The sequence below is a fragment of the Macaca thibetana genome, chromosome 12 (assembly GCF_024542745.1).
Source record: "Macaca thibetana thibetana isolate TM-01 chromosome 12, ASM2454274v1, whole genome shotgun sequence".
In the NCBI taxonomy this organism is placed as follows: Eukaryota; Metazoa; Chordata; class Mammalia; order Primates; family Cercopithecidae; genus Macaca; species Macaca thibetana.
Window position 1 is genome coordinate 92,249,910 of NC_065589.1, and position 16,512 is coordinate 92,266,421.

A 16,512-nucleotide genomic window follows, 5' to 3' on the forward strand; every position below is an offset into this window, starting at 1 on the left:
TTGGGGGGTGTAAATACTCGGCACTTCTGGCTCTCAGTCCTGGAAAAGGGGATTCCAGGAGACCATAAGCAGTCCTCCAACTGGGAACCAGGAGATATTACAGACTTGAGGTCCCAGGAATGACAAACGGATTTTATGAAAATACTTGAAGTTGAATGTTTATGGATGCATCTATCAGAAGATAAGAAAGGAAGAGAGGAAAGAGAAGGAAGGAAGGAAGGAAAGAGAAGGAAGGAAGGAAGGAGAAAAGGAAAAGGAAGGGAGGGAAGGAAGAAATGAATAAGTGAAGGTAGGAAGGAAGAAAGGAAGGAAGAGAAAGAATAAAGAAAATATGTAGGACTCTACTCTGTGGGGTATAGATATAAAACATCTTTCTTTTCCAACCTTTGCTTTCAACGCTACTCAGCCAAATTCATTTTCTTTTCCCTTACCAACATCTTAGAGCATTATCAACACTCAGTCTAGTTTACAAATGAATCTCAGACTTGATTTCAATTGCATCTCTTCCCTTGCTTCCAGGACAGGTTTCAGCTAGGGGATGACTGTTTGGGAAGTACTTATATATGCCAGTGGATGCTTCTGAAAAGTATCTTCCACCCTTTTCTTCAAAGTGTAGCTCTTTCTGTGTGTTGATGCTATTGAGAAGGAGAGTAAGGTAAAATAATGAGGGCTGCCTTAGCTCAGGCTGCCATAGCAAATACCCTAGACTGGGTAGCTTAAACAAGAGAAATTAATTTTCTCACAGTCCTGGAGGCTTCAAGCCTGAAAGCAAAGTGCCAGCATGGCCAGGTTCTGGTGAGGACTCACTTCTGGGTTTGCAGATGGCCATTTTTCTCTGTGTCCTCACCTGGCCTTTCCTCTGTGCTCATGTGGAGAGACAGAGAGTGAGAGAGAGAGGGGGAGAGGGGGAGAGAGAGATCTGGTGCCTCTTTCTCTTCTTTTAAGTCCACCAATCCTACCGGATTAGGATTATACCCTTATGATTTCATTTAACCTTAGTTACCTCCTAAAAGCCCTTTCTCCAAATACTGTCACATTGTGGGTTAGGGCTTCAACGTATGAGTTTTGAGGGGACATGATTCAGCCCATGACAGTGGGCATTCTCAGACCTACCTAACTCCTGTCGTGGTCCTCATTCCGAGCAGTCTTCAGTTCTCTGAGTGGCCCTGACCAGGCGTCATGCCCACTGTGGAGCAGTCGCCTCAATGATGGCTCTCATGGGCACATGGGTGAGTCCTCTGGGGGGCATTGCAAGGCCTCTCACTGCTTAGTTCTCCATGGGAAAACTGATCTTAACACTACTGCTTTGTCTACTTCAGCTCCTGCCACCAGAAGTTTACTATGCAGGTGGGGTGCCAACATGATGGCTCAAACTCAGCTAAATTCCATGAGGTACCCTTGGCCTGTGGAAATTTTATTATTTTTCCCCTTATTCTCCTCTTCTGTTTTTATAGGCTCAGCATAGATCAACAGGTCCACTACCTATACAGATATCCAAATGGGCAATATGATACAGTGCCCTATTTGTGTCATACAAAGACACACATTGTCTACTCTCTGTGAGAGATTCTCCTGGAGTCTCATGCCAAGCCACCCTTTAAACTTTAGAAACGGTACAAAATAATTTCTGAGACACTCATATAGCATCCCTATGAGGTCAATTCTAAAGACACTGATGACTCCTTTTTCCCTGTCCATGCCCAAGTCTTTAAATAGATAGATTGGTGTAGATAGATTATAAATGAGAGGTAGATGGATAGACAGACAATTGAAGGGTTTGCTCAATTATACATGATTCATGATAGATACATAAATTCATAGCTATAGGATTGATTGATAGAGGGTAAATAGATAGATGCCAGATGGATGGATGATTAGATAGATAATAAATGATAATAGCTAGCTAGCTAGATAACTGCATGGGTTTTTCTTCCTCCAGTTAAGTCCTGAAGAAGGGAGTTGGCGCCCCAATGTTGGTAGCTCTTTTGACTGAGGGGTAGCTGAGCACATGTTGTTGTTTTGTCTGTGTGCTGTAGAGCAAGGGTCAGCAAACTATCAGGCCCTGGAAAAAGACCAAAGAATCATATATAATCTGGGGCCTCTTTTTCTATAGCCTGTGAGCTAAGCATGGGTTTTATATTTTTAAAGTTTTGCGAAAAAGCAAAGTGACAATGGCAATGGCAAAGCTGAAAATATTTAATAGTATTTAGGAGAAAAAGTTGACTAATCCCTACTCTAAGGCCAGTAGAGACAATAGAAAATGTTCCTTTCAAAATCCTGTTACACATTTCCCCGATTCTTTCAGGTGAGGAAAAGGAGTCTGGGATGGGGATTTAGCATTTCTCTTTTGGCCACCACGGAAGATTAACTTTAACAAATATTTATTTAGTACATGCTGTAAAATTAGAATTGTGTTTGGTGAGAAAGTGGTGCAAAAGAATGTAAGTTCATAGAGTTGACCCTCAAGGAGCTGCAAACTCAGGAAAACTCAAGTAATATATGTGAAGTATGAAGCAATAGTACAAAACAATCTATGACTAACCAGCTGAAGAAATGGAACTAACGGTAATTGCTGTTGGATTAAGATGGTAACAAAATCTGCACAGGTTGAAATCACCAGGGAAAAAGAGCCATGGTTTTGACTTTAAAGCATGTTTAGAGATGTGTAAATCCCCACAAATTGGGAAGCCAAGATTTAAGTGCTTGTAATTTCCTGGTACTTGGGAATACCAAATATCCAATGACTTATTAAAATAGGATATTATTGGTCTAGGAGTCTGAACTCCAGAGCCATCTAAACAGTAGAATTATTCTTGAAAAATTTTTTAGAGATTGCCAGTAATATTACTTGAATCGTGGTTTGCTATTATTCATGGTGCGATAACCTGAATGTATGTATCCTTTGGTGATGTTGCAAAAGCCTAATCCCAAGACTTCAGACAGGATTCCGAGGATCACAAACATTCATCACAGAGCCCCCAAGCCATTGTATAATTTGGAGAGTAATTACTGCTTTACACTGATTAACAGTGGAAAATCTTTTAATTGACAGAATGAGAAAGAAATACCAATGATGCAATGCATCCACAAGATACTGGGGCTGTAGGGGTTCTGCTTTAATCATATGCTGAATGACATCAGGTCCCAGATATTCTGGACAAATAACTTTTCATTCTTCTTAGCTGGTGACCAGCTCTATTTATATCAAATCTCTTAGGGTTAAAAACCTACTATTGCACATTTATCTAGCAAGGGGCTGGGAATGACCAGCACTTGTGATCTGTCAATCATGAGAACATGAAGTTTGATTGAAGTACTGGATGAAAAATAATTGTCAAATACATTCTTGTAATTTTTGTTACTCTAATTGCCAACAAAGCACTTGGGCAAGACCTGGGGAACTCATTGTCTCACTGAGGTTCTAGGATCCTTATTTCAAGCCCATTTCAATCCCTAACTGATCCAGAAGTCACTTCTATAGACCCTTATAGAATCACCCTTTATTATATTAAAGCAAGTGTGTGCCTTGTGTAGTTTAGATATGTCAGTACTGTTGTCTTCGGAATCAAGAGATGAGTTCAAATTACTAGATTCTTGTGTAGTGTATCTATGACGATATAAAAATAATTTCAATACTACTACAGTAGTTTTTAGATTAAAAAAAAAAAAGCTGTTGTTTATAGCCAGTTAAGATAACTGAGGAAAATTTTTTTTCTTTTGGCCAAATACGCATTTTTCTGAGACCTCTCTGGAGGTCAGTGGAACATTACAACCAGTACCAGGCTCTGGGAAATACAACCACATCTGTGTTTCATAATGATTTTGAACCTGGATTTTAGTTGCAGGGATTTTTTTGTCTATTCTGCCAGGAGTATTAACATACTAACTTCCTGTAAAAGGATTTAAAAAAAAAAAAAAAAAAAAACTAAGAAAAAGGAAAGGAAAGACACCAGGCAGACCTAAGCAGACTAGCTTCCTTTGTTTGCTTAGCATTTAAAATATTCTTCTGAAATTGAACCGACTGTCATTTTCTTTGGTTTGTATCAAACACAAATGATTGAAGTGTTGTGTCCTCTTCACACATCTTCAAAAATGCAAAACAAAAAAGACAGGGACATTTCAAGAACATTCATTCGGGGAGCTAGTGCTTAAAGCAGTGGGTGAGATAGGCATCCAATTTTTGTTGGCTATTCACCAAATCATAGCACTTAGGGAAAAACAACTGCGCATGTTATACTGTCTAAAATATTGACAGACCTGCAAAGCAGGGTTCAGAAATCAGTCTTACAAGCAAGTTCTGAATAGAGAGAATTGGATTTCCTAATCTAGAGCAGATTTTCGACAGATTTCAGCTAAAGAAGACTGATACAATAACAAACGTATGAGTTTTAAAATCAGATAGACCTGGGATTGAATCCTGTTTCTGCTATATATTAGCTGTTTGTTCTCGGGCAAGTTATTTGACTTCTCTAATCTTGTTTCTTCATTTATAAAATAAAGGTAATGGTCCTCTCAAGTAGTACTATTCTGGGAAATTCAAGACAATACATCTAATATCTAGTTGGCTGCCTATTATCAGCTGAGTTTGAGTTTATTTTTATTTTAAATTCTGAGTTATGTTTCAGTTTGTTTACGTAAGAACCCGGGGATAGGAGTCACCTCAGTCTAATGACCTCTTATTTAATTATTTTAACACACTTTTAACACCTTCTGCCTTGAATATAGATTTCATAGTAATTTATTTTAAGACCTGTATAAAATTTGACATATGTAACATAATTTAAGTACTTTACTACTTTGGGACATTTAGGTTGTTTCTAAAGAAGTTTTTTAGGGACCATGAAGGACATTTCTAAATACTCATGAAAAAAAAAAAAAAAAAAAAAAAAGAAATAAAAACAACAGCAACAAAAATAGAGGCTTATTTAATAATAGAAGTGTCAGGGTCACCTAGGGCAGCACTTACCTAGAAGGACTTCTCTGTCCCTCTTGTCAAGGCTCATCCTGACTCTTACTGCACACTTCCAGTGGGTGACAAAGATCAGGCAGACCACACAGCTCTGGGGCAGAGGATCTGATGGCCTCCTGGAGCTGTCTTCCAAATGGTATCTGTAGGTAGAGTCTTCCCCATGTGTACCCTCTAAGGAACTGGTGAGTAGCCCCACACTTTGTTTAGGAAAATAGGGTATTTTAGCGGTTGGAATTATTCCCACACCTCTTTTTATGGCAAAGAGTTTTCTCTTCATCAGCAGATTCCATAGTATGTAGAGCAGAAGTCTCTACAGCACAGAACTGGCAGCCCAGGGGCTAATTATGGCTGCAGATCTGTTTGGTTTGACCCAAACAGGGCTAAAATTATATGCAAAGTTTGTTGCCAACTTCACATACAGATCTGAATTCCTTGCATCTTTGAGCAACTGGAGGATTTGGCAATACAGAATCTACATTTTTACTTTCCAAAAACGGCCTGGACTTGACTAGTGTCTGTGCCAAAAGAAGAGACATAAACTCTTCATTTTCTCCTTACCTCTTGCCTGCATCATTTATTTGTTTACCTGGCTTCTGTGATATCTGAATTTGCAACTCTCTTCTGCTAGACATCTCTTGTCTTTGTGCCTGTATTTCTGCACAAAGATAGAAATACAATTGAGTAATAAGCACGAGGGGCACGGATTGACTTTCAGTTAGAATACAAGGCTATTAAACATTTATAACCAGATTCTTAGTAAATGCAATCGTTGTGTGTGATCTTTACAAGCAGAGAATAAAAAAGAATTGTGCCAAAAGCAAAACATGATACAGAGCCACATCTAAGACACCGAGTCAGCTCCAAGCCAGGGGAAGTTCATCATTCTACAGAGAGAAGAGGTTGAAGGTCAAGGTGTGTTTGTGTTTATTTGTCTGTATAAATATCATAAAGAGAATTGGTGAAGAAAGCTCAATGCATGTGGGACTTAGGTCTTCTCAATTACCCATTTTATTTTATTTTATTTTTTAACATTTGAATTAAAGAGTTCTACTGAAACACTAATTTGTAGGAAAAGACAAAACCAAAAAACCAAGGACATCAAGTCTTGGCATCTTAATGGAAATATGTAAACAGATGTAATATTTTGACTGAGTTTTATTAAATTGATCCTAATACCAGTTTAATGAAGCATTGTTACTTCATATATATGCTCACCAAAGTATGCAGAATAATATGCTAGACCCCAAGGTACTCAACCACCCAGTTTAAGAAATTATCCATTTAATAAATAGACAAAACCCATCATGTGTCTCTCCTCTATCACATTTTCTTTCAACTGCACCCCAAGGTCATATTTTCCTAAATTTAGTGTTTATGACTTTTGTGCATGATTTTATATTAGGTACATAGATTCACTAATCACATATGTGATATTTTTCAAACTTTAAAATTCATATGTGGCTCGTTTTGGCTGCTATGTGGAATTTTCTTACAAGTATATATTTTTTTTACCATTTTTTTTGCTAGTATAGATATTTCTGCATTGAACATTTTTGTACTTGTTTTTTTGTGAACCTCTTAAATCTAGAAGTACAATTCCTGCTGGGTAATGGGATATATACCTTTTTTATATCACTAGATTTTGTTAAGTTCTTTCCAATAAAGTATATCAATTTACACTCCTACCAGGGTTGTAAGAAAGTTGTTTTGCTATAACCTTGCTAACACTCGTTTTTTATTTAACAAAACTGATGGATGTAAAAATGGTAGTTTTGTTAGTTTAATTTGCATTTTCCTGATTATTGTTGAAATTTCCTGTTTTTATTTAACAAAACTGATGGATACAAAATGGTATTTTAATATTGTTTTAATTTGCAGTTTCCTGATTATTGGTGAAACACTTTGTGTCTGTTTTGGGTTCTCTCTTTGAATGGTTGCTTCAAACCCTTTGTACAATTTTTTTTTCTCTTGAATTGTTAATTTTTAAGAGAGTTTAATTGTGTTTTAAATACCAAAATGATGATATATTTATACCAATAAACCAGCTATGCACACTGGAATCATCTCAATTTCCTAGGTCCTTTAAAGAATGATTTTAAAAAACAAAATTTAGAAATATATTTTGATGCCATGAACACATGAAAAGGTTAATAGGTCTGGTTGCCAGTTATATTTCCTTAAAATGATTACTGAGTTCTCTTCATATATGCTAACACATCCTTGATCTTTTAAACTGGTCTCAAGGCCATTTAAGATATTTTACACAGATTTCTGAAGAAAAATCTCTGAGACTGATTTATGTAGCTTTGTAAATTGTGTTAAAAAGTCACTTGGATTTATTCCTGGTATTTTACACATTTTATCCACAATCTGCTTATGTAAATGAACACCTTTTTGGATTGTAGAAGGAGAAAAATCTTTTTGTAAGTATTTGACATCTTCTTTCTATACTAATAATTATTTTTGAAAGCATTCCTTGTATCATAAATTATCTATCTTGTCACAGATGATAATTTCTTTCTTATTTTTCCTTTCTTTCCTTTTTTCTTTTTAATTGAGTAGGACAGTGCTTTCCATGACTGATAAAGCCATGTTTCTCAATTGTACTCTGCATTTCAGCAAAGCCACTCAGCTTTAAAAAGTCATAGATCACCTCAAATTTTTTTCCTGATACATTTTGAATGACACAGACATAGTTCCCATTCATTGCAGTTGCGCATGTAAGTCAGATAGCAGTGAGGTAGTTTGGATAAATGTACAATGAACTGGATTTAAGGTTGTTTGTTTATAGATATATTTTGAGACAAAGTATCAAGTATCAAGATCTTCTCCAAGGCATAATAAATTCTGTAAGCATCAGTGCTAAAATGTCCTTGGATTTTATGTATAACAAGGACAACTAGAAGTCAAATCCAAAGCAAGCATGACCAAAAACAGAGAGAGGGCAAATTGAAAAGATTTTAAACAGATGCAAAAGTATGAGTCCATTTTGTAGACAAATGTAAAATGCATAGAAATCAAGAATAGTTAGAAAGGAAGCTGCTTAAAGTCACCTTCTGGAGGAAGACAAATACACATAAATATAAGTAACACAACCAAAGTGTGTCTTTAAGAGGCTTGAGGGCCAGTGATTAAGAATCATAACCATATTGATGCTGTGAAAATAGGTAAAGTTCTTCTGTTGTAGTAGAACCCTTATAAAATCATTACAGCAAATGATGAGGTCTGAATGATAGCTATAAATCGCATTCAGTCTGAATGCTTTTGAAAACATAGAACTCCACAGTAAATTTCTAAAATGAGTAAATCTATCTGGTGGAAGAAGGAGAGACAAAGTAGAATCCAACTGTGTTTTACATAGGTTATGCTGGAGGAATAATTTTTAGTTAGAAATTTGCCAGAATCCATTGAGGTGGCATCATAATAAAGGAGAAATGTTTAGAGAGTGCCAGAGGATCAATGTGGAAATATATCTATTAGCATTAGCAGGAGTACTTAACCATTGGAACAGAATTCAGAGCAAGTAATTGACATATTAGCCCTCCATAGTCAAAGGTATATTTTTAAAAAGCATCAGTACAGGGTCAGTAGAGGTGACCCAGGAGACCTTAGGAGGTCCTACCATCTGTGACTAATTTTATGAAACATTAAGCAGCACTTTGCCTAATCTCTTTTTATGAAATAGAAGCCTTTGAATGTTGTACTTTATTGTCTCTGTAAAGCTGTACTTATATGGTTTCTGTACATTGTCTAATTCTCATAGAGAATTAAAGCAGCAAAAAGAATATCAATATAATCTTATGATAGTTATCATCCTTGAACCTGGAACATGCATTTTTCTTTATGGATCTGTGGATAAATGTAGATATCTTCTGTGTTTTCTATTTGGTATCTCTAAGTACCCGGTGCAAGAGTGAGAACACAGAGTTAACCTAGATCCTTGGGGAAGCTGAGGGAGAATGGTACACAAAGAAATCACCTTGGCCTTGACATTTATGAGAACTTGCTTTCTTTTTTTGCAACAGACCAAAGGTTAGCTTAATATTACATGAAATTTTAAATGACTTGTAATCAAGTAAAATTTGTGCTTCTCTGAGATGTGTATGTTTAACCCATGTCTTAAAACCCCTAGCACATGTGGCAACCCTTCAGAGTGCTGCCTGCCCCAATTTGAGAAGTGTAAGAGTGAAGGAACTGGTGCTGCTGTATAAGATCATTCACTTCATAAATCCTTGACAAGGACTGACAATATGCCCGCCACGAGGTGAGGCTGGGGATACAACAGTGAACAAGACACAAGATTTAGAGCAGGAGTATCCAATCTTCTGGCTTTCCTGAGCCATATCGGAAGGAGGATTGTCCTGGGACACACATAGTATACACTAACACTAATGATAACTGATAAGCTAAAATAAAATTGCAAAAAAATCTCATAGTGTTTTAAGAAAGTTTATGAATTTGTGTTGGGCCATGTTCAAAGCCGTCCTGGGCCACATGTGGCCCATGGGCTGCAGGTTGGATAAGCTCGACTTATAGTGGCAACCAGCTTTTACCTGCAAATATTTCTTCCCACAGTATAGATAGACACTCATGCCAAAATGGCCGGACGCAGTGGCTCACGCCTGTAATCCCAGCACTTCGGGAGGCTGAGGTGGGTGGATCACATGAGGTGAGGCGTTCAAGACCAGCCTGGCCAACATGGCGCAACACCATCTCTACTGAAAATATAAAAATTAGCTGGGCGTGGTGATACATGTCTATAATCCCAGCTACCTGGGAGGCTGAGGCAGGAGAATCACTTGAACCTGGTAGGTGGCAGTTGCAGTGAGCTGAGATTGCACCACTGCACTCCAACCTGGGCAACAGAGTGAGACTTCATCTCAAAAACAACAACAACAACAACAAAAACAAAATACTCATGCAAAAAGGCCAGTGAATGTACTACCTACTGGAAGGGATGATGGTTGACTTAGGAGGCTGAAGAGATCTTCAAGCAACAGAAGCTTGTTGTAATGTCACTTGCATGTGGGTATTAGCCACCAACAGGATCGACACTGCAGGGCAACGCCTTTCAGGACTTTAAGTTTCTCCAAGCACTAGACTCTCCCCTTGGACGAGTCCAAATTATGTTCCCAAACAGGACAAATTCTGTTCCCTCTAAATTCATATGTTGAAGCCATAACCCCCAGAGTGACTATTTTTGAAGAGATAGCGTATTTAAAAAGGTAATTAAGGTTAAATAATGTCATAAAGGTGAGGCCCTAATCCAATAGGATTGGTATTCTTATAAGACGAAAAGATACCAGAGTTCTCTCTCCTTCTTTCCACAGAAGCACAGAGACAAGGTCATGTGATGTTACAAAAAAAAAAAAAAAAAAAAGAATGCAAGTCACTGATGCATTTAAGCCATCTCCTCAGTGATGGTCAGGTCATAAAACTATAAAAATAATTGTGCTTGGATCATTTTGCCTATTAAGTACTGATATCTAAAAAGTGTACTTCCTAGAAATTTGTATTAAAAAATTATGTTGCTGTATTACCTGTTGCAATCAATGTTGTGGTCCACATTAATTGCTTAGCACGGTGCTCTCACCAAATCTGCAGGCTTACCTCAAATGTGCATCCTTGACAGACGTAACACAGTTTCTTTAAGTTAATTTGAATTTATATACACAAACTACAACATATGGCCAGTTTAAATAAGCATTGGTTTGGGGGTATTGTAAACACATTTGATAAACTACTTGAAATCCTATTTTGAATATATAGCGTACTGTTCTCCCATCTGGCTCTTCCATGCCATTTTTGAAGTTTTAACGTCAATTTCTACTCAGCCAGCTGATATGCAGCATGAAGACTTGACTTATGCTTCTCAGACATTTCTGTTACTTATTCTAGGTATTGCATGCCCTCCAGGAGCTCTGTAGTTCCTTGGCAAAGTTTTCTCTTTATAGAGAGGGCTTGGCCTTGCTTCCTTTCTAAGTAGGTTCATTTTAAAGGATGTTCTTTCCCAAAGTGGAAATAATTTTTCTGGATGCAAGATAAACTGGTTGTTTAAAGGAGCCAGATACTTCTGCCTGCTAACTTTTTTGAGCCCCCATCACTTTCCACCAAAACAAACACAGGATAGACCATATAAGACAATTATCTTCATAGACAATATAAGCAAACATAATTGACCACTTATTAACTATGCCTACCTAACCTGTCTCCAGAAAGCAGTTTATAGTGAGAAAAACATACAATAATGCTGATAAAATTAATATAAATTAAATATATGAATTAAAAAGAAACCACCATATGCTAATCACTCAGCCTATTGAGTTACTATGATAAAGATTACATTTATCTCTGAGTCTCCTGGAAGTCAGAGCAAAAGCAGATGAGCTATGAGCTCCTGCAGTTGATGATGGGGCAATGATAATTTTTTACTGCCTGTTTTATGTCACCTTTGTCCTAACATACATCTTCCAGCCACCCCATGGGACTAGTCCACCATCCTTATTTTAATACGAGGAAGTAGATACTCTTAAAGGGAAAATGCCTTTATCAAGAGAAATAGCTAGAAATCTTGGAAATATTTCAGGTATGGCTGTATCCCACTTTTGTTCTTTCTAAAATCCAGGAGCATGGTATTAAATTTTAACTTAATGAAGGCATTTCTGCAGATTCTCCCTTGTTATCATTGCCTGGGAACAGAAAATAAAAATTTGATATTCAAGAGTATACTATTGTAGTTTGTAGGCAATTGTTTTTCTTCCTATGACCAATACTCAGTGGTAATGTAGTCATCAGTTTCCACATACCAGAATATCAGGAAAGTGAAACCATCCCTATAAAGTTTATAAAATTAATCAGGGAAGAAGAGAGGGGGAGGAAAAAAAAAAAAACCAAGCTTGCAGCACACTTAGCATTAATCATTAGGTCAGCTGCTCTCTGACCCACTTCCTCATAGTCATTTGCTGCCTGTTTCCTCAGAATCACATTAGACCCTGTCCCAGGATTATAGTTCCCTTTAACTGCTCTGTAGATAACATCTTAAGCATTGTGAAACATCAAATTTTCCATTTGAGAGATTCTTTCAGGCCCTGCATACTGATGAAATCACTGATGTCAGTTGGTCTGAAAGATTCCATGACATACTGACTCACTGGATATACATACGGTTTCCACATCCTGACGAATTCATCCCCTTACCCTGACTGATCAATGATCCCAATTTTCTAGCCCTTTGCCCTCCATGATCCCCTTAAAAACACCTAAGGGAGATGTATCTGAGAGTCCCTCTCATCTCCTTGTTCAGCTACCCTGTGATCATTAAATGCTCTCTTTGCTGCAAACCCTACTGTCTCAGTGTGTTGGTATGTTACTGTGCAGTGGGCATGCGAACCTGACGGGCCTGTAACTAAAGGAAGTTTGTTAAAGGCAGAAAATGTGTTGAGAGCATGAGTCTCTTTTTATATATGTGTTTACCACACTCCAATAAAAAGTTACCTTATTATTTACCTGGTGTACAAGTTTCCTTGGGCTGCTGTAAGAAATTACCATAATAGGTGGTATAAAACTACAGGGATTTATTCTTTCATGGTTCTGAAGGCCAAAATCAAGGTGCTGGCAGGGAAGCATTTTCTGCTGATGCTTTAGAGGAGAAACCATTCTTTTCCTCCTCCAGCTTCTGGTAGCTGTTGGCATGTCCTGACTTACAGCTACATCACTCCAATCTCTGCCTCTGTAATCGTATCACCTCCTCTTCTTCTGGGTGTCTGTATCTGTTCTCCCTCTGCTTCTGTCTTATGGGGACACCTGTGGTAGCACTGAGGATTCACTTGAATAATCCAGGATAAGCTCCTCCTCTCAAGATTCTTAACTTTGTCACATCTTTTGCCATAAAATAAAATAAAAATGCCCTTTTGCCATTTTTTAAGCTTACCACATCTGTGACCTATGACCCAAAAGATTCACATCTGTCCCACCTGTGAAATATATTCACTTAATTCCAACATTGCAAAAATTCTCAATAGATTTAAGCATCTATTCAAGTCCAAAAATATCGTCTAAATATCAGTTCAAAAGTCCTAAGTATCATTGCTATGGTCTGAATGTTTGTGTCTTCCCTAAATTCATATGTTAAATTCTAATCACTAAGGTGATGGTATTAGAAGGTGAGGACTTTGGGAGGTGATTAGGTTAGGAGGGCCCTGCCCTCCTGAAAGGGATTATAAAAGAGGCCCCAGAAAACTGCCTTGCCTCCTTCCACCATGTGAGGACGCAGCAAGAAGACACCATCCGTGAGGCAGAAATTAAGCCCTCACCAGACTCCGACTCTGCTGCCACCTCAGTCTTCAACCTTCTAGCTTATAGAACTGTAAGAAAAAAAAATTCCTGTTGCTTTTAAGTCATCCAATTTTTTGGTAATTTGTTACAGCAGTCTGAATGGACGAAGACAATCATCATCTAAATCAGGTATGGGTGAGGGTCTGGATATGGTTTATTCTGGGGCAAAATTCTCCTTCTGTCTGCCTAGGAAATTAGAAAATAAGTTATCTTCTTTCAAAATGTAATGGTGGGACAGACAGTTATAGACATTGTCACTTCAGAAAGGAGAAAATGGAAAGAATAAAATGGTCACAGGTTCCAAGTAAGTTTAAAATTGAGCAGGACAAATTCCATCAGGTTTCAAGGCATGAGAGTCCTCTATGACTCACAACTGTGTATGCCTCTTCATTAATGTCTACTCTCAGAGTCATTCTTTTTCTTGGAGGGTAGCACCTATTTTTAGCTGATTAGTTTTATCAGCATTTTTTTGCGTGTAGAATTTTGGAGTCCAACAGTATTTCTTCATGTTGTCTTGTCTTTGTCTTTCTCAATCGAACTAACGATGTTTCTGCTAATATAATATTCTTGAAAACCTGTGGGTCTTCTGTGAATTTCACAGGAATACACAACATGAGACAACAGCACGCTCCACAAATCTTCCCTGGATAAACTCATCTTGATTCTTGGCTTCCACTGAGACTATTGAGTGGATCCGTGAGTCACACGCCTAATCTCTTTAGTTAATAGGTGCCCAACTACACCCTTGGTTTTGTCTCCAGAGCGTGCTTTCCTAACAGTGACTCTTCTAATTTTGGCATTATTTTCAAGCTGTAAAGGCTGATAATTTCTCATATCAATATCTGATTCATTTTTGCTTGACTGTTCTTTCCTCAATTTATCTCTTTCCTCTCTCATTTTACTATAAGCAGCAAGAAAAACCCAGGGCACACCTGCAATACTTTGCATGGATATCTCCTCAGCTAAATGTCCAAGTTTATCACTTACAAATTCTACTTTTCATATAACTGTAGGATGCAGTTTGGCAAAATCTTCTGCAACTATGTAACAAGAGCCACCTCTTCTTCTATTTCCAACAACATGTTCCTCATTTCCTTTTGAGTTCTTGCCAACCGTACCTTTAACATTCATATTTCTATCAATATTCTGTTCATGAAAATATATATATTCTCTTAGAAAATAGAAGCCTTCTCTACTGTGCTGCTTCTCCCCTCTGAGCACTCATTAGCAGTGTCTTTTAGTTGCATATTTCTTTTAACAATCTGCTCAAAGCAATGTAGAATTTTTGTGTCATGCACCTCATAATTCTTCCAGACTTTACCCATTGTCCAATTCCAAAGCCACTTTAAAGTGTTTAGGTATTGTTACCACAGCACCTCACTTCCTGGTACCCAGATCTGTATTAGTTTACCTCAAACTGGGTGGCTTATGACTACAGGAATTGAGTATCTCACAGTTCTGGAGGTTGGAAGTGCAAGAGCAAGATATTATTAGGACCACATTCCCTATGAGGCTCAAAAGGAGAATCCATTCTGTGTCTCTTCCAGCTTCTGGTAGCTGTTGGCATTCTTTGACTTGAAGCTACATCACTCCAACCTCTGCCTCTGTGGCCATAACACCTCCCTGTGTTTTGTGTGTCTATCTGATTTCCCTTTGCCTCTCTCCCATAAGGACCTTTGTGATGCCATTTAGGGCCCACCTGGGTACATCCCAGAATGAGATTGTCCTCTCAAGATCCTTAATATAATCACATCTTTATCCATATAAGGTAATATTTTATACTTTAAAGTATATTTTAATACTTTAGCCAATAAGAAAATATTCACAGGTTCTAGGGATTCGGAAGAAAATATACTTTTTATGTTTTTGCATGGGTTGGGGAGGATATTTATAGTCTACTGTACCCTACAACATCATTAACACTCAGGGGCAAGGAGATTTTTGTGCGGCTATGCCACCAGAGGTAGATTTATTTATTTTTTAAATTTTTAAATGTTTTTGAGACAAGGTCTGGCTCTGTTGCCCAGGCTGGAGTGCAGTGGTGTGATCTGTGCTCACTGCAGCCTCCGCCTCCCAGGTTCAAGCAATCCTCCTGCCTTAGCCTCCCAAATAGCTGGGACTACAGGTGCACACCATCATGCCCAGCTAATTTTTTTTTTTTTTTTGTACAGATGGAGTTTCACTATGTTGACGAGGCTTATCTTGAACTCCTGGGCTCAAGCAATCTGTCCACATTGGCCTCCCAAAGTGCAGAGATCACAGGCCAAAGGTAGATTTAATGTGCCTGGTCAGTTAGCTCTTGTTTAGAGAACAGATTTGGATTTTAAACCTAAAAGGCACTCTACATAGATTTCAATACTAGATAATAGAAAGGAAAGCATAGTTATTATTTTATGATAAGGCTTATGCCTGTTCATATAGGAAATATATAAGGACTTGAATGTTGAGGATAAGTGTAGGAAAGCAGAGAGGCAGAGGCAGAACTAGGCAGCCTGTTGCTATGGAGATACAATTAGTATTTCCTTTAACTTCCCTAAGAAACCCTGCAGCCAACTTTTCTACATGCAGATATTTAGCACAGTTTCAAATCCTCTTTAGTTTCCCTTGATCACACAAAACGTATTCCCCTCTTCAGCAGAGAATCTTCTACTGAGGTTATTCTGGCGAACAAAGATCTTCCTGCTGCTCATCTTCTTCCTCCCCCAACACATAGACACACTATCTACACACATGCACATGCCTGCTTGCTTTTTGCCCTCTGTTATTGTAATTCAGCAATTTAAAATCTTTGGTGCACATCATAATTCCATGCTGAGTTATTTAAGGAAATAAATGTCCAGGTTTAGCAATAAAATAGCTGAATCAAAATCTCTGGGGATGAGGTCCAGGCACAAGTGAGAATCTCCAAAGGAGACTGGGATATCCATCAACATATGCAAACACTTGGACTAATTTACTGTCAAGCCTCCTGACTGTCAACCCTAAGTCACTGTCTTAAGTCACTTGCCAATACCATTTCTCTCCCATTTCGTTTGAACTTTGCCTTCAACCCCTGTAATTGGAATTCTCAGATAAGGTCTCTACTATTGTACTTTGAAGCTAACTGCTTGCTTATGCCTAATACCTGGAGTCAGATTGCCCTAGTGGCAGCCCCTGACCAGCCAGTGGGGCATTCACCTGTCACCTAGTTTGTATCCTGCAGACTGCTG

General features: G+C 38.0%; 1 protein-coding gene and 1 long non-coding RNA gene across 3 annotated transcripts in view; one reads left to right on the forward strand and one right to left on the reverse strand.

Annotated features, from left to right (window-relative positions):
- RND3 (Rho family GTPase 3) overlaps positions 1–16,512 on the forward strand; it is a 1,016,315-nt gene that overhangs the window by 795,596 nt on the left and 204,207 nt on the right. The window lies entirely within an intron of this gene.
- Positions 1–16,512, reverse strand: part of LOC126931994 (uncharacterized) — a 67,708-nt gene that overhangs the window by 5,857 nt on the left and 45,339 nt on the right. For both annotated transcript variants that reach the window (XR_007718072.1, XR_007718073.1), the window contains exon 4: positions 5,556–5,624. This is a non-coding gene — a long non-coding RNA (uncharacterized LOC126931994). The remainder of the gene's footprint in view (positions 1–5,555; positions 5,625–16,512) is intronic.